We start from the raw sequence: 22,853 nt of genomic DNA on the forward strand, positions 1-22,853 counted from the left end.
GCTAAATTCCAAACTCCTTAAGGCAGATGCAGTTTTAAAGCTCATTCCAAAGGATAAGACCCTATGCCTCATGTTGAGTGTTGGAAGTGTTTTGCCTGGTGGCAAAAGGCACCAGTCTTCTGTTTCATGCAGATAACACCAGGCAGAGATTTTAATCAGCCCCCAAGAGCAGTCTTTCTAACACCATCCAGGCTTCCAGTACTAGGAGAGGCACCACAGCTATCAAACTAACACTCTGCTGAGCAGGAAAGCCTCATAAAATAGCATAGGGATATATGTTTATATACATGTTTTTAATTTTAAAAGGATGAAAAATGCATAGCTATGGGACTCAGCCAGGCATAAATTATACAGTGTGACATGTCAGTCAGTTAGCACAACAATTAGATGTAAGAAGTCTGAGGAATAAGTAAACACTTATAGAGGGCTGTCTGACACACAGCTCAGACACAGCACACTGAAAGGGCATGTTGTAGCAATGAGTAATACAAAAAGCATCCCAGGAAGCAGTGCATACCTCACCTGAAGCCAATTCCCCAGGGAAATGAGAGACAAGCTTCAGTTGTACATGTGTAAACAAAGTGACTTCATACATTCTGACTCAGGTTCAGTTCAACTAGTGTTCCTGCTTCACTCTTGTGAAGTCTATTCTCCACCAAAGTGATCCTTTTACAACCAATACCAGTTTATTTCACACCCCTAATCAAAAACCTTCCAATGGCTTCCATCACACATTGTACAAAATCCAAAATTCTTAACATGATCAGCAATCCCAACATAATCTGACTCCTGGGTCCCTAGTTTACCTTATTTCCTGCCCCTTCTCCCCTTGCTCATTCTACTCCAGTCCACTACCCTCTTTTGTCTTCCACAAATTTGGCAAGTACACATGCTGTCTAGGAACTTTAGTCCTGTTGCTCTGCCAGGAATGCTTCCCTTCCCCCTTCCCAGGTATTTCAGGGGCTCACTCCTTCATTGCATTCAAATCTCTGCTCAAGTGTTACCTTCTCAGAATAGCCTGCTACCAACATATAATGTATTTGTGTACATGTTTATACTCTTTCTTGTCCTGGACTGTAAGTTCCATGAGGATAAGTACTTCTTTTATTCATAGCCGTATATCCAGTGCCTGGAACTGAGCCTGGCATATAGTGAGCACTCAGTATTTGTTTAAGGAATAAATGGTTGAATGAAAGAATTCACTGAGTATATATTACATATGAGGCAACTGTGTTCAAAAACAGAATTCATAGGATAAAGTACCTTAGAATCTACATCTACACTGTATAACTTTCACAGGTGGCTACTGAGCACCTAGAAGGATGAATATCTAAACTAAGATGTGCAATATGTGTACTTACTACTAAAAATCTACTGGATTTTTGAAGATTTAGTATGAAAAAGAATGTAAATTGCCTCAATAATTTTTTTTAACATCTTTATTTGAGTATAACTGTTTTACAATAGTGTGTTACTTTCTCCTTTACAACAAAGTGAATCAGTTATACATATACATATGTTCCCATAACTCTTCCCTCTTGTGTCACCCTCCCTCCCACCCTCCTTATCCCACCCCTCTAGGTGGCCACAAAGCACAGAGGTGAACTCCCTGTGCTATGCTGCAGCTTCCCACTAGCTATCTAATTTACATTTGGTAGTGTGTATATGTCCCTGCCACTCTCTCACATCGTCACAGCTTACCCTTCCCCCTTCCCATATCCTCAAGTCCATGCTCTAGTAGGTCTGTGTTTTATTCCCATCCTACCACTAATCTCTTCATGACTTTTTTTTTTTTTTAGATTCCATATATATGTGTTAGCATACAGTATTTGTTTTTATCCTTCTGACTTACTTTACTCTGTATGACAGACTCCAGGTCTATCCACCTCATTACAAATAACTCAGTTTCATTTCTTTTTATGGCTGAGTAATATTCCATTGTATATATGTGCCACATCTTCCTTATCCATTCATCTGTTGATGGACACTTAGGTTGCTTCCATGTCCTGGCTATCGTAATAAGAGCTGTTATAAACATTTTGGTACATGACTCTTTTTGAATTATGGTTTTCTCAGGGTATATGCCCAGTAGTGGGATTGCTGGGTCATATGGTAGTTCTATTTGTAGTTTTTTAAGGAACCTCCATACTGTTCTCCATAGTGGCTGTATCATTTTACATTCCCACCAACAGTGCAAGAGTGTTCCCTTTTCTCCACACCCTCTCCAGCATTTATTGTTTCTAGAGTTTTTGATGATGGCCAATCTGGCCAGTGTGAGATGATATCTCATTGTAGTTTTCATTTGCATTTCTCTAATGATTAATGATGTTGAGCAATCTTTCATGTGTTTGTTGGCAATCTGTATATCTTCTTTGGAGAAATGTCTATTTAGTTCTGCCCATTTTTGGATTGGGTTGTTTTTTTTTTTTGTTACTGAGCTGCCTGAGTTGCTTATAAATTTTGGAGATTAATCCTTTGTCAGTTGCTTCATTTGCAAATATTTTCTCCCATTCTGAGGGTTGTCTTTTGGTCTTGTTTATGGTATCCTTTGCTGTGCAAAAGCTTTTAAGTTTCATTAGATCCCATTTGTTTATTTTTGTTTTTATTTGCATTTCCCTAGGAGATGGGTCAAAGAGGATCTTGCTGTGATGTATGTCATAGAGTGTTCTGCCTATGTTTTCCTCTAAGAGTTTGATAGTGTCTGGCCTTACATTTAGGTCTTTAACCCATTTTGAGTTTATTTTTGTGTGTGGTGTTAGGGAGTGTTCTAATTTCATACTTCTACAGGTAGCTGTCCAGTTTTCCCAGCACCACTTATTGAAGAGGCTGTCTTTTCTCCACTGTGTTTCCTTCCCTCCTTTATCAAAGATAAGGTGACCATATGTGTGTGGGTTTATCTCTGGGCTTTCTATCCTGTTCCATTGATCTATATTTCTGTTTTTGTGCCAGTACCATACTGTCTTGATTACTGTGGCCTTGTAGTATAGTCTGAAGTCAGGGAGCCTGATTCCTCCAGCTCCATTTTTCGTTCTCAAGATTGCTTTGGCTATTCGGGGTCTTTTGTGTTTCCATACAAATTGTGAAATTCTTTGTTCTAGTTCTGTAAAAAATGCCAGTGGTAATTTGATAGGGATTGCAATGAATCTGTAGATTGCTTTGGGTAATAGAGTCATTTTCACTATGTTGATTCTTCCAATCCAAGAACATGGTATATCTCTCCACCTATTTGTAACATCTTTAATTTCTTTCATCAGTGTCTTATAGTTTTCTGCATACAAGTCTTTTGTCTCCTTAGGTAGGTTTATTCCTAGATATTTTATTCTTTTTGTTGCAATGGTAAATGGGAGTGTTTTCTTAATTTCATTCTCAGATTTTTCATCATTAGTGTATAAGAATGCCAGAGATTTCTGTGCATTAATTTTGTATCCTGCTACTTTACCAAATTCATTGATTAGTTCTAGTAGTTTTCTGGTAGCATCCTTAGTATTCTCTATCTATAGTATCATGTCATATGCAAACAGTGACAGCTTTACTTCTTCTTTTCCTATTTGGATTCCTTTTATTTCTTTATTTTCTCTAATTGCTGTGGCTAGAACTTCCAAAACTAGGTTGAATAAGAGTGGTGAGAGTGGGCAACCTTGTCTTGTTCCTGATCTTAGTGGAAATGGTTTCAATTTTTCACCATTGAGAACAATGCTGGCTGTGGGTTTGTCATATATTGCCTTTATTATAATGAGGAAAGTTCCCTCTATGCCTACTTTCTGCAGGGTTTTTATCATAAATGGGTGTGGAATTTTGTCAAAAGCTTTCTCTGCATCTATTGAGATGATCATATGGTTTTTCTCCTTCAGTTTGTTGATATGGTGTATCATGTTGATTGATTTGCGTATATTGAAGAGTCCTTGCATTCCTGGAATAAACCCCACTTGATCATGGTGTATGATCCTTTTAATGTGCTGTTGCATTCTGTTTGCTAGTACTTTGTTGAGGATTTTTGCAACTATGTTCATTAGTGATATTGGTCTGTAATTTTCTTTTTTTTTTGTAGTATCCTTGTCTGGTTTTGGTATGAAAGTGATGGTGGCCTCATAGAATGAGTTTGGGAGTGTTCCTTCCTCTGCTATCTTTTGGAAGAGTTTGAGAAGGATAGGTGTTAGTTCTTCTCTAAGTGTTTGATAGAATTCGCCTGTGAAGCCATCTGGTCCTGGGCTTTTGTTTGTTGGAAGATTTTTAATCACAGTTTCAATTTCAGTGCTTGTGATTGGTCTGTTCATATTTTCTATTTCTTCTGGATTCAGTGTTGGCAGGTTTTGCATTTTTAAGAATTTGTCTATTTCTTCCAGGTTGTCCATTTTTTTGGCATAGAGTTGCTTGTAGTAATCTCTCATGATCTTTTGTATTTCTGCAGTGGCAGTTGTTACTTCTCCTTTTTCATTTCTAATTCTATTGATTTTAGTCTTCTCCCTTTTTTTCTTGATGAATCTGGCTAATGGTCTATCCATTTTGTTTACCTTCTCAAAGAACCAGCTTTTACTTTTATTGATCTTTGCTATTGTTTCCTTCATTTCTTTTTCATTTATTTCTGATCTGATCTTTATGATTTGTTTCCTTCTGTTTACTTTAGGGTTTTTTTGTTCTTCTTTCTCTAATTGCTTTAGGTGTAAGGTTAGGTTGTTTATTCGAGATGTTTCCTGTTTCTTAAAGTAGAATTGCATTGCTATAAACTTCCCTCTTAGAACTACTTTTGTTGCATCCCATAGGTTTTGGGTCATCGTGTCTCCATTGTCATTTGTTTTTCGGTATTTTTTGATTTCCTCTTTGATTTCTTCAGTGATCATGTCACCATTAAGTAGTGTATTGTTTAGCTTCCATGTGTTTGTATTTTTTACAGATCTTTTCCTATAATTGATATCTAGTCTCATAACGCTGTGGTCGGAAAAGATACTTGATATAATTTCAATTTTCTTAAATTTACCAAGGTTAGATTTGTGACCCAGTATATGATCTCTCCTGGAGAATGTTCCATGAGCACTTGAGAAAAATGTGTATTTTGTTGTTTTGCGGTGGAATGTCCTATAGATATCAATTAAGTACATCTTGTTTAATGTATCATTTAAAGCTTGTGTTTCCTTATTTATTTGCATTTTGGATGATCTGTCCATTGGTGAAAGTGTGGTGTTAATGTCCCCTACTATGATTGTGTTATTGTCGATTTCCCCTTTTATGGCTGTTAGTAGTAGCCTTATGTATTGAGGTGCTCCTATGTTGGATGCAGAAATATTTACAATTGTTATATCTTCTTCTTGGATCGACCCCTTGATCATTATGTAGTGTCCTTCGATGTCTCTTGTAATAATTTTTATTTTAAAGTCTATTTTGTCTCATATGAGAATTCTACTCCAGCTTTCTTTTGATTTCCATTTGCATGAAATATCTTTTTCCATCCCCTCACTTTCAGTCTGTATGTGTCTCTAGGTCTGAAGTGGGTCTCTTGTAGACAGCATATATACAGGTCTTGTTTTTTTATCCATTCAGCCAGTCTGTGTTTTTTGGTGGGAGCATTTAATCCATTTACATTTAAGGTAATTATCAATATGTATTAGAGTTGCTTTATAATTAGACCTCATCAAGTTTTGCTTGTTCAAATACAGAGTTTGTGTCTCTCCTGTGGATCTTTTCAGTTTCCTCTTGTTTGCTGGATACAGACCTCTTGCTGCATCTTTAGATTGGGCACCCGTTGCCTTTTTCATGATCAGCATTGCAAAGCGAGCAAGAGTAAGCAAGGTCTCAGGCAACTTCACTCAGTTTGGTGCAGCTGCAGCTCCAGGTGCCAAGCCTGTTGAGAATAACCTCTGCTGCCTCAGGATACTCTCCCAGGTTCCTATCACTGCCCACTAGGCCCAATTTCCATCACCCTGACCCCAAAGAAACTGCTGAGTCGAGAAGTTGTGACTATAAGACTTCCACTTCAGGTACAGCTTCCTTTAATTCTGTTCATGAAAGTTGGAGGAGAGAGTGCTACTGTCCACAATGAGTGAAGCTGTTGAGATTGGGCACCACTGGGGAGTCCCCATTCTGGGAGACTTGAGCCCTTAGTGCACTTCTTTGCCTAACAAATGCCACACTCTTTCCCTCAGCCTGCTTCTCCCTCCAGCCCAGCTCCTTCTGCTCAGAGCTAGAGCCCACCAGCAAGTTTCAGTTAAGGCACTGAATCTGCATCCTCACTGTACATCAGAATCAACTGAAGAGCATTTCAAACATTGGATTATGTTTGGATTACATTCAGTCTCTAACTTGTCTTCATCCATTATCCTGAGCATCAGCAATCATTGTCACTCTACAACTTCATAAACTTTCACATTTGTCCACTCTTTAGGCAATTCAGCTGCATTTCCTCTAGCATTTTGTTCACCTTCATTTACCTTCAGAGCTGATGGAAATCACACCATCTCATATATCTGGCTTCCTCATACAGGCCTTCTCTATCTCAAGTACAGCAAACAGATTGCTTTCTTCCCTTGCCATTCTGAGCATTATCTAGGTGCTGAACACAAGATGCTGTGAATAAATGATGAAACCAAGTTTCAGCTTAGAGCTTTCTGTGTTCCATTTGCATAGCTATAATGTCAGATTCATAATTCATGAGCAAATGCTATTATGGCCCTTCCCTTATAGCTCAATCCTCCACTGCCTCTAACTCTCAGATGTGCAAGATGAACCAACTCTCCTGCAGCTTGGAGCAATCTCTCCTTTCTGAGTGCACAGTGGAGTGATGGCCCTAATTTTTATGCAAGTGTGGATCCTTGGATGCCTAACATCATTCACAACCTAACATAAAACAAAACTGAAGATTTTGATTCTGAAAGTCATAAGCATATTGGGTCAACAAAAGAAACTGAGGATCTGGGATTGCCTTTAGAATTCTGGTGGAGTGAAAAGTTGGTCTATCTCTAAAAAAAGTAAATTATGGTGTAGGAGGTGTGCTAGGAAGGCTTTCCTAATCAAAATTCTCTCCCCTATATATATGCCTTTCATACCTGGGATTCCACTATTAAAAACTGTCAGGAAACATTGTCTCTTAGAAAGAAAATGTTCTTGAGAAGAATGCCATACTGGACCAGCCCACTTGTACATGGAGCTTCCTATGTGTCAGGTATTGTTCTAGGTGTTTTCTGCATACTAATTCATGTGATCCTTAAAATAGACCTAGGATGTAGATAATATCATCATCATCATCATCATCTCCACTTTTCAAATGAGGAAAGTGAATCACCAAAAGCGTGGGTAACCTGCCCAAAGTCATATGCAAGAATCAAGCCTAATTACAGAATCTGAATGTAAGCAATATATTGAAGGGCCTCTGGAAGATGACACATGTAAGAGGTCTCTCTGTATGTCTGAAGATTACAGAAAGAGTGGAAAATATTCTGAAAATAAGAAATGTGAAGGCATGTTGAATGGAGCAGGGGACAAAGCCCTTACTGTTGCATATCATTTTCCCTCCAACTCTATTACCTTCATCCTCCTCTCCTTCCTGTCTCCCCTTCTCTTCCTCTATTCTCACACTCTGGCCTCCCTGCAGCAACTTGACACACCATGAATTCTCCCATTTCAAAGCCTTCACACTCACTCTTTTTCTTCCTAGAATGCTCAGAGATCTACATGATTTCCTCCTTTACCTCTTTCAATTATCAGAGAAATCGTCTGACCACACAGTATTGTCTGACTTGAACTTTCCAATAGCCTTTCAAGATCAATGTTGCCATATTTCTACCTATGCCAATTTTATGGATGAGAAAGATGAAGCCCAATGATATTAATTCATTTGCCCAAGGTCACATAACAATAAGCAGCAGAGCCAGGACTTAAACTCAAAAATAACTGCAAGACTGATCATTTTGGGAACACCCAATCTCTATCTTTTCACTTTTATCCCCCATAGATTGCATACCTAGTGCTTCTAAGATCTGTACTAGGAAGAACATGTCAGCATCTCTGCCAAAAAAACTTTTACTCATGCAGTCACCATATTTATAATCAGTCTCCATCTAAAGATATATCTGATCTAACCTTATCATTGACAAGAAGATCAGTGATTTAAGTTTTCAATGAGCCTTGTTAATTATAGCCATAGACTCACATAACAAAGTATAACATGGAAGACCTGGAAGACCTCTAAAGTGTCTCAAGTTTTATCTTCCAGTTGGAGGTCATCTTGAAATAATTGTAAAGGAAGTATTTCACAGCCATTCATCCATTCATTTAACAAATGTGTACTGAACTTCTAATGTGGAAGGAGCAGTTCTAGGTGCTGAGTATATAGCAGTGACCCAAAAGACTGAGCTCTTTCTCTCACAGAGCTCACACTGCAGGGGCAGGTAAGTAGTAGGAGGCAGCTAACACAAAAATAAATAAGTAAATGTATAACATGCCAGGTGATGATAAGTGCTGTGAAAAAAAGCAGGGTAAGTGGACAGCGATTTGGAGGGATTGGAGGGAAAGATGGTGTGATGTTATTTTATATTGTGTGGTCAGACAAGACTTCTCTGATGAGGTGACAATTGAAAGAGGTAAAAGGGGAAATCATGTGGATCTCTGAGTATTCCAGGAAGAGAGAACAGTGAGTGTTTCCATTTTTTTCCTGAATCTTTATGCAGAGGTGGCATGATTTAGTGAGAAGTTAGAGGCATAATGTAATCAACAAGACTTTGTTTAAAAAGGAAAAAAAAAAACCCATAAAATAAATTCACAAGTTCTCCAGCCAAGTATACCTCATCCTCTTCTTTATTTCCAACAACTCCCATAGTTCTACTACATTGATTTATTTAACACGTCATTAACAAAATGTGATCTATTTAACACATAATTAACAAAATTACTGGGCTCTCACTTAATGCCAGGTATCCCCACTTAGTGAATATGTCTTATTAAGTCTCTTTTATGATTAATACTTCACTGATAAAGGATACCTTTATTGTTCTTCCCTCTGCCAGAATGCAAGTGTAGAATGAGAAAACATTCAGTACTTGAGATGTTCTGGGTTGGATAAGGAGAATGGAGATATCGTATATTTTCCCTGACTTAACCAAAAATACCTTGAGAAATACTTTGTGTTTTCAGTATTAGAATAAGTCTATGGATAGCAAAGAGTGGATGATGCATCTGCACCACAGAGCAGAAATGAAATAACTAGTCTAGACTCAGAGTAATTTGTTCTTTTAGTTTATGTCTAATCACTGTCTACTTCTCTCATGGAACCATTAACTTACACATGTATGGCTTCAGTCTAAGAAGAGAAGAAATGTTGCATGGAGTAAAGTCTTATTTTATTATGAATTCATTCTCTCTAGGTTCAGGTAATGCTCCATGTTTTTCTGTTTCTGTTGGGGAACAGACTGTCTCAGGGCTGTTATTTAACAGCCCTTTATTTGCAAAACGCGTGAACAAATGACTCCTGTTTATTTCAAGGAGAGAGCTGCTCCTACCAATTCCAGGAAGGGATTGCTGAAAATCAGAGTGTGGGTAATAGGGGATGTGACCCTTTCATTACACAGCACTTATTCACTTTCTAAGCACTGTGGATACTGTCTCATCTATGGTAGGAAAATCAGGGCTGCATCTTCCCTTTCCCTGACCAACTCTAAGTTTGGGAGGTATTGGGAGTGGTCTATGAAATCAAATGAAGTCTATGAAGTCCCAAGGCTTATAACTAAGTGGTAACAGAGTTGGAACTAGATCTCAACCTTTCAAATCCTTGTCAATGGCTCTTTTCATAATGTCCTTCCTTCTTTCACCCAAACTCCTTGGTCCACATGTATTTGATTTTGTTTTTTCTTTATTGGAGTATAATTGCTCTGCAATATTGTGATAGTTTCTGTTGTACAACAAAGTGAATCAGCTATACGTATACATATATCTCCATATCCCCTCCCTCTTTAGTCTCCCTCCCACCTTCCCTATCCCACCCCTCTAGGTCATCACAAAACATCAAGCTTATTAACCTGTGCTATGGAGCAGCTTCCCCCTAGCCATCCATTTTACATTTGGTAGTGTATATACCTTAATGCTACTCTCTCATTTCAACCCAGTTTCCTCTTCCCCACACCATTTCCCCAAGTCCATTCTCTACTTCTACATCTTTATTCCTGCCTTGCCACTAGGCTCATCAGTACCATTTTTTAGGTTCCATATATGTGCATTAGCATACTGTATTTGTTTTTCTCCTTTTGACTTATTTTACTCTGTATGACTAGCTCTAGGTCCATCTACATCATTAGAAATAACTCAATTTCGTTCCTTTTAATGGCTGAGTAATATTCCATTGTATATATGTGCCACATCTTTTTTTTTTTAACATCTTTATTTGAGTATAACTGTTTTACAATAGTGTGTTAGTTTCTCCTTTACAACAAAGTGAATCAGTTATACATATACATATGTTCCCATAACTCTTCCCTCTTGTGTCACCCTCCCTCCCACCCTCCCTATCCCACCCCTCTAGGTGGTCACACAGCACAGAGGTGAACTCCCTGTGCTATGCTGCAGCTTCCCACTAGCTATCTAATTTACATTTGGTAGTGTGTATTTGTCCCTGCCACTCTCTCACATCGTCACAGCTTACCCTTCCCCCTCCCCATATCCTCAAGTCCATGCTCTAGTAGGTCTGTGTTTTATTCCCATCCTACCACTAATCTCTTCATGACTTTTTTTTTTTTTTAGATTCCATATATATGTGTTAGCATACGGTATTTGTTTTTATCCTTCTGACTTACTTTACTCTGTATGACAGACTCCAGGTCTATCCACCTCATTACAAATAACTCAGTTTCATTTCTTTTTATGGCTGAGTAATATTCCATTGTATATATGTGCCACATCTTCCTTATCCATTCATCTGTTGATGGACACTTAGGTTGCTTCCATGTCCTGGCTATCGTAATAAGAGCTGTTATAAACATTTTGGTACATGACTCTTTTTGAATTATGGTTTTCTCAGGGTATATGCCCAGTAGTGGGATTGCTGGGTCATATGGTAGTTCTATTTTTAGTCCTTTAAGGAACCTCCATACTGTTCTCCATAGTGGCTGTATCAGTTTACATCCTCACCAACAGTGTAGGAGGGTTCCCTTTTCTCCACACCCTCTCCAGCATTTATTGTTTCTAGATTTTTTGATGATGGCCATTCTGACTAGTGTGAGGTGATATCTCATTGTAGTTTTGATTTGCATTTCTCTAATGATTAGTGATTTTGAGCATCCTTTCATGTGTCCTTAGCAATCTGTATGTCTTATTTGGAGAAATTTCTATTTAGGTCTTCTGCCCATTTGGGGATTGGGTTGTTTGTTTTCTTGATTTTGAGCTGCATGAGCTGCTGGTATATTTTGGAGATTAATCCTCCATCAGTTGCCTCTTTTGTAAATATTTTCTCCCATTCTAAAGGTTGTCTTTTCATCTTCTTTATGGTTTCCTTTGCTGTGCAAAAGTTTTAAGTTTCATTAGGTCCCATTTGTTTATTTTTTTATTTTATTTCCTTTACTCTAGGAGGTGAGTCAAAAAGATCTGGCTGTGATTTATGTCAAGAGTGTTCTGCCTGTGTTTTCCCGTAAGAGTTTTATACTGTCTGGCCTTACATTTAGGTCTTTAATCCATTTGGCGTTTATTTTTATGTATGGTGTCAGAGAGTATTCTAATTTCATTCTTTTACATGTATCTGTCCAGTTTTCCCATCACCACTTATTGAAGAGGCTGTTTTTTCTCCATTGTATATCCTTGCCTCCTTTATTAAAGATAAGGTGACAATATGTGCATGGGTTTATCTCTGAGCTTTCTATCCTGTTCCATTGATCTATATTTCTGTGTTAGTGCCAGTGCCTTACTGTCTTGATTATTGTGGCTTTGTACAATAGTCTGAAGTCAGGGAGCCTGATTGCTGCAGCTCAGTTTTTCTTTCCCAAGATTGCTTTGGTTATTCAGAGACTTTTGTGTTTCCATTCAAATTGTAAATTTTTTTTGCTCTAGTTCTGTGAAAAATTCCCTTAGCAGTTTGAGAGGGATTGCATTGAATCTGTAGATTGCTTTTGTTAGTAGAATCATTTTCACAATGTTGATTCATCCAATCCAAGAAGATGGTATGTTTCCATCTCTTTGTATCATCTTTGATTTCTTTCATCAGTGTCTTATAGTATTCTGCATACAGGTCTTTTGCCTTCTTAGGTAAGTTTATTCCTAGGTATTTTATTGTTTTTGTTGCAATGGTAAATGGGAGTGTTTCATTCATTTCCCTTTCTGATATTTTGTTGTTTGTGTATAAGAATGCAAGGGTTTTCTGTGTATTAATTTTGTATTCTGCTAATTTACTAAATTCATTGATTAGCTCTAGTAGTTTTATGGTGGCATCTTTAGGATTTTCTATGTATAGTATGATGTCATCTGCAAACAGTGACAGTTTTACTTCTTCTTTCCCAATTTGGATTCCTTTTATTTCGTTTTCTTCTCTGAGTGCTGTGGTTAAAAATTCCAAAACTATGTTGAACAATAGTGGTGAGAGTGGGCAACCTTGTCTTCTTCCTGATCTTAGGGGAAATGGTTTCAATTTTTTATCATTGAGAATTTGGCTGTGGTTTTGTCATACATGGCTTTTATGTTGAGGTAGGTCCCTTATATGCCCACTTTCTGAAGTTTTTAATCATAAATGGGTGTTGAATTTTGTCAGAAGCCTTTTCTACATCTATTGAGATGACCATATGGGGGTTTTTTTGTTCATTTTGTTAATATGGTGTATCACATTGATTGATTAGTGTATACTGAAGAATCCTTGCATTCCGGGGATAAACCTCACTTGAACATGGTGTATGATCCTTTTAATGTGCTGTTGGATTCTGTTTGCTAGAGTTTTGTTGAGGATTTTTGCATCTATATTCATCAGTGATATTGGCCTATAATTTTTCTTTTTTTGTAGTATCTTTGTCTAGTTTTAGTATCAGGGTGATGGTGGCCTCATAGAATGAGTTTGGGAGTGTTCCTCCCTCTGCTATATTTTGTAAGAGTTTGAGAAGGATAAGTGTTAGCTCTTCTCTAAATGTTTGATAGAATTTGCTTGTGAAGCCATCTGGTCCTTGGCTTTTGTTTGTTGGAAGATTTCTAATCACAGTTTCAATTTCAGTGCTTATAATTGGTACATTCATGTTTTCTATTTCTTCCTGGTTCAGGCTTGAAAGGTTGTATTTTTCTAAAAATTTGGCCATTTCTTCCACATTGTCAATTTTATTGCCATATAGTTGCTTGTAGTAGTCTCCTGTGATCCTTTTTATTTCTGCAGTGTCAGTTGTTACTTGTCCTTTTTCCTTTCTAATTCTGTTGACTTGAGTCTTCATCATTTTTTTCCTGATGAGTCTGGCTAATGGTTTATCAGTTTTGTTTATCTTCTCAAAGAACCAGCTTTTAGTTTTATTGATCTTTGCTATGTTTCCTTCATTTGTTTTCATTTATTTCAGATCTGATTTTTATGATTTCTTTCTTTTTGCTAATTTTGGGTTTGGGGGTGGGTTTTTTTGTTGTTGTTGTTCTTCTTTCTCTAATTGCTTTAGTTCTAAGGTTAGGTTGTTTATCTGAGATTTTTCTTGTTTACATATTTCTTATTCTCTAGTTTCTTGAGGTAGGATTGTTCCCTCTTAGAACTGCTTTTTCTGTGTCCCATAGGTTTTGGGTCATCATGTTTTCATTGTCATTTGTTTCTAGGTATTTTTTGATTTTCTCTTTGATTTCTTCAGTGATCTCTTGGTTGTGTAGTGGCATATGGTTTAGCCTCCTTGTGTTGTATTTTTTACAGTTTCTTTTCCTGTAATTTATATCTAGTCTTATAGCACTGTGGTCAGAAAAGGTACTTGATATGATTTCAATTTTCTTAAATTTACTGAGGCTTGATGTGTGAACCAAGACGTGACATATCTGAAGAATGTTCCATGTGCACTTGAGAAGAAGGTTTATTCTGTTGTTTTTGGATGGAATGTCCTATAAATATCAACTGAGTCCATATGGGCTAATGTGTCATTTAAAGCTTGTGTTCCCTTTTATTTTGTTTGGATGATCTGTCCATTGGTGTAATTGGGGTGTTAAAGTCACCTACTATTATTGTGTTACTATTGATTGCCCCTTTTATGGCTGTTAGCATTTGCCTTGTGTATTGAGGTGCTCCTATGTTGGATGCATAGATATTTACAATTGTTATATCTTCTTCTTGGATTGATCCCTTGATCATTATATAGTGTCCTTCCTTGTCTCTTGTAATAGTCTTTATTTTAAAGTCTATTATGTCTGATATGAGTGTTGCCACTCCAGCTTTCCTTTGATTTCCATTTGCATGGAATATCTTTTTCCATCCCCTCACTTTCAGTCTGTATGTGTCCCTAGGTCTGAAGTGGGTCTCTTGTAGACAGCATATGTATGGGTCTTGTTTTTGTATCAATTCAGCCAGTCTGTGTGCTTTGGTTGGAGCATTTAATCAATTTACATTTAAGATAATTTTTTTTTTTTTTTTTTGCAGTACGTGGACCTCTCACTGTTGTGGCCTCTCCCATTGCAGAGCACAGGCTCTGGATGTGCAGGCTCAGTGGCCATGGTTCATGGGCCTAGCCACTCCACGGCATGTGGGATCTTCCTGGACCGGGGCACAAAGCCATGTCCCCTGCATTGGCAGGCAGACTCTCAACCACTGCGCCACCAGGGAAGCCCTAGATAATTATTGATATGTATGTTCATATTATGACTTTTTAATTGTTTTGGGTTTGTTTTGTAAGTCTTTTCCTTCCCTTGTGTTTCTGGCCTAGAGAAATTCCTTTAGCCTTTGTTATAAAGCGCATTCGGTGGTGCTGAACTCTCTTAACTTTTGCTTATCTGTAATTTTAAAATTTCTCCCTCAAATCTGAATGAGATTCTTGCTGGGTAGAGTAATCTTGGCTGTAGGTTTTTCCCTTTCATCACTTGAAATATATCCTGCCACTCCCTTCTGGCCTGTAGTTTCTGCTGAAAGATCAGCTGTTAAACTTATGGAGATTTCCTTGTATGTTATTTGTTGCTTTTCCCTTGCTGTTTTTAATATTTTTTCTTTGTGTTTAATTTTTGCTATTTTGACTAATATGTGTCTCAGCATGTTTCTCTTTGGGTTTATCCTGTATGGGACTCTCTGTGCTTCCTGGACCTGATTGACTCTTTCCTTTTCCATGTTGTGGAAATTTTCAACTATAATCTCTTCAAATATTTTCTTAGACCCTTTATTTTTTTCTTCTTCTCTGGGACTCCTAAAATTCGAATGTTTGTGTGCTTAACGTTTTCCCAGAGATATCTGAGACTGTCCTCCATTCTCTTCATTCTTTTTTCTTTATTTTGCTCTGTGACAGTTATTTCCACCATTCTGTCTTCCAGCTCATTTATCTGTTTTCTGCCTCAGCTATTCTGCTATTGATTCCTTCTAGAGTATTTTTAATTTCAGTCATTGTGTTGTTCATTACTGTTAGTTTGCTCTTTAGTTCTTCTAGGTCCTTGTTAAATGTTTCTTGTATTTTCTCTAGTCTATTTCCAAGATTTTAGATCACTTTACTATCATTACTCTGAATTATTATTCCAGTAGTTTGCCTATTTCTTCTTTATTTATTTGGTCTTGTGCATTTTTTTTTAAAGGGAATGCTATTTATTTATTTTGGCTGTGTTGGGTCTTCGTTTCTGTGTGAGGGCTTTCTCTAGCTGTGGCAAGCAGGGGTCACTCTTCATCATGATGTGCCAGCCTCTCACTATCGTGGCCTCTCTTGTGGAGCACAAGCTCCAGACGTACAGGCTCAGTAGCTGTGGCTCATGGGCCTAGTTACTCCACAGCATGGGGGATCTTCCTAGACCAGGGCTCAAACCCGTGTCCCCTGTATTGGCAGGCAGATTATCAACCACTGAACCACCAGGGAAGCCAGGTATTGTGCATTTTTATCCTGCTCCTTTGCCTGTAAGATATTTCTCTCTCTTCTCATTTAGTCTAATTTGCAGTATTTGAGGTCTCCTTTCCCTAGGCTGCTGGGTTGTAGTTCCTCTTGTTTCTATTCTCTGCCCCTGGTGGTGGGGTTGGTCCACTGTCTTGTGTAGGCTTCCTGATGGGAGGGACTGATTCCTTCTTTCTGGTGGGTGGAGCTAAGTCTTTTCTCTCTGATGAGCAGGGCTGTGTCAGATGGTGTGTTTTGGGGTGTTGTGAGCATAGAATGACTTTAGGTAGTCTGTGTGCTGATGAGTGGGTTTGTGTTCCTGTCTTGTTTGTTGTTTGCTATGAGGCTTCCAGTGCTGGAATCTGCTTGAAGTTGGGTGGAACCAGGTCTTGGATTCAGATAGAGGCTTCTGTGAGAGATCTTGGTGATTAACCTTCCTTAGGGCTGGGAATTCTCTAGTGGTCTAGCATCCCGGACTTGGTGTTCCCACTCCAGAGCCTATAGCCCAACTTCTAGTCAAGGGACCAAACCCCCGTAAGTTGTTCATCCCAGCAATAAAGGGTATTTATGAAAAAAAATAGACTAACAAAACCCCAGACCAATGGTAAAAAACAAGGAAACATGCACACACACAAAAGAAACAAAAACAGAACCAAATAAATCAAGTAGCAAGAGAACAACTGATAAACAAAAGAACCCAAGAACAAAATCAAACAATTAAGGAGAAAGCTGAAAAAAACCCAAACCCAAAAAACAAAACCAAAGCAGAGTGCTAACTAAAGAATGAAACAAACAAAGAAAGAAAAAACTGATAAAAATGATATAAAAAGAAAGAAAATGAACAAAGGGAAAGACAGAACAACAGAAAAGCAGCATAGAAACAGAAATATTTTTTAAAATAGAAAATATATTAAAGAAAAAAATGACAAACAAAACCCTGGAGAAATGGTAAAAACAAAATCAAATGAACAAAAACAGAAACAAGGAAACACACACACATGTAAAAGAAACAAAAACAGAGCCAAATAAATCAAAAAGCAAGGAAACAACCAGACAAATAGAAGAACTCAAAAGTGAAATCAAACAATTAGGATTAAAATGAACAAAAACACATAACCTAAAACAAAACCAAAGCAGTGTGCTAACTGAAGAATAAAGCAAGGAAACTGAGCAAACCAATAAAAATGATTTTAAAATAATAATAATAATAAAATAAAAAGGGAAAAAACAGGACAACAGAAAAGCAAAGTAGAAATGGAAATATTTTTTAAAAGAAAAATATATTTAAGAAAAAGAGGAAGAAACAATAAAGGAAAAGAACATAGAACAGAAAAAGTAAAAGTAGAAATGCATTAAAAATTATAAATAAAAGTATGTTATAAAACAGGGAGATCCCAAAAGACTTAAAAAAAAAAAAAAAAAAAAACCTAAAACAGCAGTCAAACAAACAAAAAAGAAAAAGAAACCAGAAAAAACCCACAAAAATCTAGAACTAACAACAGAATGAATCAAAACATGCTAAAGTTAATAGTAATAATTGTTCCCCTGGGGTCTCTGCTGTAAGTGTCCTTCCACAAACCATGAACCACAGCCCATCTCAATCTCCCCAAGATGCTCTCCTCTGCCTCTGGGCTGGTCTCTGGAATTGCTGTGGGCCCTGTGTGGACAACTCAGACTCTGATCTGGTCCAATTCCTGAGTATGCTTGTCCCCAAAGTCCACAGATTCTAGGGCTAGACCGTTTTCATTTGTGGGAACACTCATTGTCTACTCAGATATTCCATAGATGCAGGGTCTACTTAGCTGATCGTGGGGATTTAATCTGTAGCTTGTACAGCTGATGGAAAGATTTTTGATCTTCTTCCTTAGTCACCCCATCCCTGGGGTTCAGCTTAGGTTTTATTCCCACATCTGCATGTGGTCCACCCTCAAGAGTCAGGCTGCTTTGGAGCTCTTGAGTCTGCCCCTGTGAGGACCAGGAGCAAAGGTGGTATAACTGCTTGGATTGCAGGAACGCTGGTGGAGCCAAATGCACAGGGAAGCTGACAGCCATGGGCACAATGGATATGGCCCTAGTGAGGGTCTTTTCTGGTTCCTGGTGTAAGACGCATGAGGGTGAGCTCTGGCAGGGCATTTTCTTGCTGCCAGCAGCAGGCATGCAAGGGCCAGCCCTGAGAGGGCTTTTTATTTTTATTGCCCTGTAGCTGGCACATGAGGGCCATTTCTGAGGGGGCTTTTTTGTGTGTGTGGTACATGGGTCCCTCACTGTTGTGGCCTCTCCCATTGCAGACCACAGCCTCTGACGTGCAGGCTCAGTGGCCCTGGCTCACGGGCCCAGCCACTCTGCAGCACATGGGATCTTCCCGGACTGAGGCATGAACCCGAGTCCCCTGCCTCGGCAGGCAGATTCTCAACCACTGCATCACCAGGGAAGCCCAAGGGGGACTTTTTTTTATTGCTTTTCAGTCAGCATAAAAGAGCTAGTCCTCAGCAAGCTTCTTTTATTGTCATTGGCAGGTGTCAGTGTGTGGGAAGAGAAAGGTTACAATAGTGGCCCCTCCCCCTGTGTGTGACTCAGCAATAGCACCCTGCTTCCATGACAGTCCAGTCTTCATAGGCATTCCCTTCTGCAGATTTTTCCCTCCCATCCCCTCAGTCCATTTCCCCACAGCTAACAACTGTTCTCACTCTGGGCCTGTTCTCCAATCCCCATGCATCAGCTCCCAGCCCCTTTGCACACCTGTGAGCACATGTCCCAGTCTGGGGCACTTAGGGCCATGGTATGGACCATCTGTGTATTTTGCACTCTGTCCCATCTGCCACAGATCAGCTGCTTCACCCTCTTCTGACAGGCTCAAATGCTTCCTTCTGTCCCAATCGATTTCCCCATCAGAAAGGGGGTTTCCCCAAATTCAGGAATCTCTCCTCTGCTTCAGCTCCCCTGCCCCGTGGTGCATGTCCCATCCCACTTCCTCTCATCCTCCTTCTCCCTTCTTTTTTTGCATCCTACCTGTTATTCAGGGATCTTTATAGTCTTTTCCAGTGTCCAATATCTTCTGCTAGTTTTCAGGTGGTGCTCTGTGAGAATTTTTGCATCTATAGATGTATTCTTGATGCATCTTTGGAGAGAGATGACCTCCATATCCACCTACTCCTCCACCATCTTGAAACCCCCGGTCCACATGTTGAGCTTTGATGATTTCTCTTCTGTCAAAGATTGCGCACAACTTTATAGACCAGATTTCTTTGAGTGATACCTCTCTGAGGTGGTATAACTGTGAAGAACACATAACAAAATTGTTCCTGAGTAAAGCCCTGTTGTAGGTAGGAATTATTCACTCTCATAATGATTATGGTTCCTACTCGTATGATGGGAAAAGTAAAACAGTCTTAAGGAATTGGTGAAATATTTTTCATAAACTAAGTGCAGAATAAATTGATTACTGCAAAGTATTATTCATTTGGTCTAACCAAAAAGCAATACTACTTCTTGATTATGAACCACTTTATTTAATAAAATTTTGGAACTTATATTGTTAATAGAATAGAGCAAGAACCCAGGGAGTCAGTTGTTTTGATGGAAATAAATACCTTATGTATTCACAAATTCTCATGAAAACCAACAGAATATTTTTTAAAAAAAGAATATCCCAAGATTTGTAGTTGATTTAACTTTTTTGAATGACCATTTTTTTGGATCTTTTCAGAAAATGTAAACAACACATTTGCATTCCCATCGAGTTTATAACCTTTTTCATTGTCCACCAGGAATGTGAACTGTCTCAGAGAGATGACTGTGATTTATAATTCCCAAAAAAAAAGTTTATTTAGCGGAAATGGGTCTGAATTATCAAAAAATCTAAATATAAAATTGTCTTCATTATTATATTATTTTAAATACATTATGGACAAATTGGAACCCCCAACCATATCTTTCTTCATGGTTAGCTTAATGAGTGAATGAGTCACTTATAATGAGCAGCCATCCTGGTCATTAAAAACAATTTTGTTTAAATTTTTAAAGTTTATTTTCTTAGTAAACAGACCTCCTGACTACTACCCTTACTATAACCATAAAAAGAGAAAACATATTGATATTTTATATTTTCTTACCAGTCTTTTTTCACAAATTATTTCAGTATTAATTTTTTTCCAACATGTATAATCTCTGAATCTTATTGATGGAACTTAAGTCAACAGGATTTAACAGTATATGAATTTAATTATATAAAAGTTTCAGTTCTCAGAAAGTAAAATTCTTAAGAAAACATCAACTGTCCTTAGCACTTTAGATATATAGTATATACTTATGACTTTGATTCACAAGGGTTCAAACCTGCTTTAGCCTTTTGGAACACTTGCTCTTGGGATGCTCCCTCTGGGAACCTAGCTATTAAACTGAGGGAAGTCCAAAGCACATGGGAAGGTCATGTGGAGGTGCTCCAGCCTACAGCCCCAGATAAGCTTTCAGGTGAGCTCTCAGCGACAGCCAGCATCAACTGCCAGCCATGTAAGTGAGCCATCTCAGATGTCCAGCACAGACAAGCCTTCAGAAGACTGCAGCCTCAGACAATATCTGACAGCATCTGCGTGAGAGATCCTAAGCAAGAGTTGTCCAGTTGATCCTAGTCAAGCCACAGAACCATGATACATAATAAGAAATTGTTGTCTTAAGCCAATAAGTTTTGGAGTGGTTTGCTGTGCAGAAAAAAAAATCACTGGAAAAGTCTCTATGACTAGGCTTTTTGTCCTGATTTATACTCTTTAGTTCCTTCCATACTGCTAGATATAGATAAAATAAGTCTCTGAATATGCTTATTTAAGGTCCAGGCAATTTTCTGATTTCTAACCAGTCCCATTTACTTCACTGTCCCACACTCCTCCCTCCCTCACAACTGAAATCACTAGACACACACAAGAGCTCAACCTACCTTAATATTCTGAAACCACATCATCTCTCTGGACCTTTTAAATCCCAACTCCATGTCTTGATGGCTATCTATCAACAAATCTTCTACCATAGTTTCTCAACTACGACTGCATATTGGAATCACTTGGGAAGAATTTAGAATGTATATGGATACTATTTCCCACCCCCACAGATTCTCATCTAATTGGTTTAGAACAATGTTTCTCTATACTGGCACTATTGACATTTTGGGCTAGATAATTCTTTGCCATGAGGGGCTGTCTGTTATATTGTAGGATACTTGGCAGTATCCTGGCCTCTACTTACTAGATGTCAGTAGCACCCTTAAAGCTTTGACAAACAAAAATGTCTACAAATGTTGCCAAATGTCCACTTGGGGACAAAGTCACCCCCAGTTGAGAACCACTGGTCTAGGGTTTAGCCTGAGCATCAAGATATTTCCAAACTCCCCCAGAACATTCTAATGTGCAGTCAAGTTTGAGCACTACTAGTCTAGAATAATGCTGCTTTTTTAACTTAAGCAGCTTAATTCATGTATATGAACTTAATTCATATATATGAATCACCTGGGGATCTTGTTAAAATGCAGATTCTGATTTAGTAAGTCTGGGGTGGCCCCAAGATTTTACATTTCTAACAAGCTCCCAGGTGATATGATGTGGTTCTCAGACCACACATTGTGTAGCAAGGAAGTAGACCCTGATGGCTATCCTTCAACTTCACACCTTCACTTAGTACCTTACCCTAATTTTCCCCCAGTTTATTGGTGATTGTCAAAACACGGTACCTATATTCTCCACAGTAGGCAGAGATGTCTGAAAACATGGTAGAGCAGAGAAATTACTTCAAGTGAGTTATTCATTTCTTAGGGCTCATTGTGCCATAGACTACATGTTACATTTCACCAGGGTAGGAGGTGCCAGCAGAATAGAAGCAATTTTCCCTACAGTTTGCTGCTTGCTTGTTGCCAAGGGGAAACACCAAGTAGTACCTTGAGCTACCAGTCTTTTTCAATAATACATTTCACATTGCCAGTCAGAAGAAAGGTTGTATGCGAGACCAGAGATATCCCCCTGCTGCCTGAACCCAGCTCCAGCTTTCCTTCTGCATTTTAAAGCCCACAAATTTAACATATATCACAGGGGTTAAACAAATGAGTCAAGAAAGCAGATTTTTAGTTTGAAGAGAGATTTCAGGAAGCAAATTCTACAACTGAATCAAGACAGACTAGGCTTCTAGAATTTACACAGAACTGTGGAAAGGTTACATCTCCCTCCACTCACAATACAGGAAAGCAGAGAGTTTGTACAGCTCTGTTCTGCTTCAATTTTGTCTGAGGGAAGGCTCTCATTTTATTCTGGTGGTATTTATTTGCATTAAAATCACTTCAGAAGTATCTCCTCTCTCACCTGTAAATTTAGCCAGGAACTTGACAATCCCAGTGTCATATTATTTAAATCCTATTGGCTCCAAAGAAGGAAAAAACATCTCACTATCTGGGAATCTATAGTGAAGTACAAGCCTATCTATAGATTCTCCATCTGTACATCTCTATCTAAAGATTCTCTGGTTCAATGTGTGATATGCAATACCACTGTTCTTGTCACCTGTAAAAGAAAAAAGGGGGGCTGTGAGTAACCTTGACTACTGATTGTCCACAAAAACAATGCTAATTAATTTGGGAGAGCTCTTTGAGCATAGAAACTGTAAGAGATATTTCCTCTTCTACTTTTCTTCATGTCCCTCAGAGACAATATTAAATAAACTTCAAGTATGTAGACACTAATTAATTCTGAATAGATCTTCTTCTGAAATCCATACCTACTTTTTCACTATGGAGAAAATTTTGACAGTGAAAAAGGAAGCTCAAGTTCCCATTTACTTCTCTTTTTCTGAAAACCTTATACCCAGTCAGACTTGTTAATTGGTTCCTGTCTGCCTCCCCCCTTGACTATATCCTAG

At 38.3% G+C, this 22,853-nt stretch overlaps 1 long non-coding RNA gene across 1 annotated transcript in view; it reads right to left on the reverse strand.

The window, feature by feature from the left end:
- Positions 1 to 22,498, reverse strand: part of LOC136792132 (uncharacterized) — a 95,247-nt gene extending 72,749 nt beyond the window's left edge. Inside the window, exons 1-2 of the long non-coding RNA XR_010835389.1 lie at positions 22,301 to 22,498; positions 18,972 to 19,236 (exon numbers count right to left, since the gene is read on the reverse strand). This is a non-coding gene — a long non-coding RNA (uncharacterized lncRNA). The remainder of the gene's footprint in view (positions 1 to 18,971; positions 19,237 to 22,300) is intronic.
- Between the last annotated feature and the right edge of the window lie 355 nt (positions 22,499 to 22,853).

Source organism: Kogia breviceps, chromosome 11 (genome assembly GCF_026419965.1).
Source record: "Kogia breviceps isolate mKogBre1 chromosome 11, mKogBre1 haplotype 1, whole genome shotgun sequence".
Taxonomy (NCBI): Eukaryota; Metazoa; Chordata; class Mammalia; order Artiodactyla; family Physeteridae; genus Kogia; species Kogia breviceps.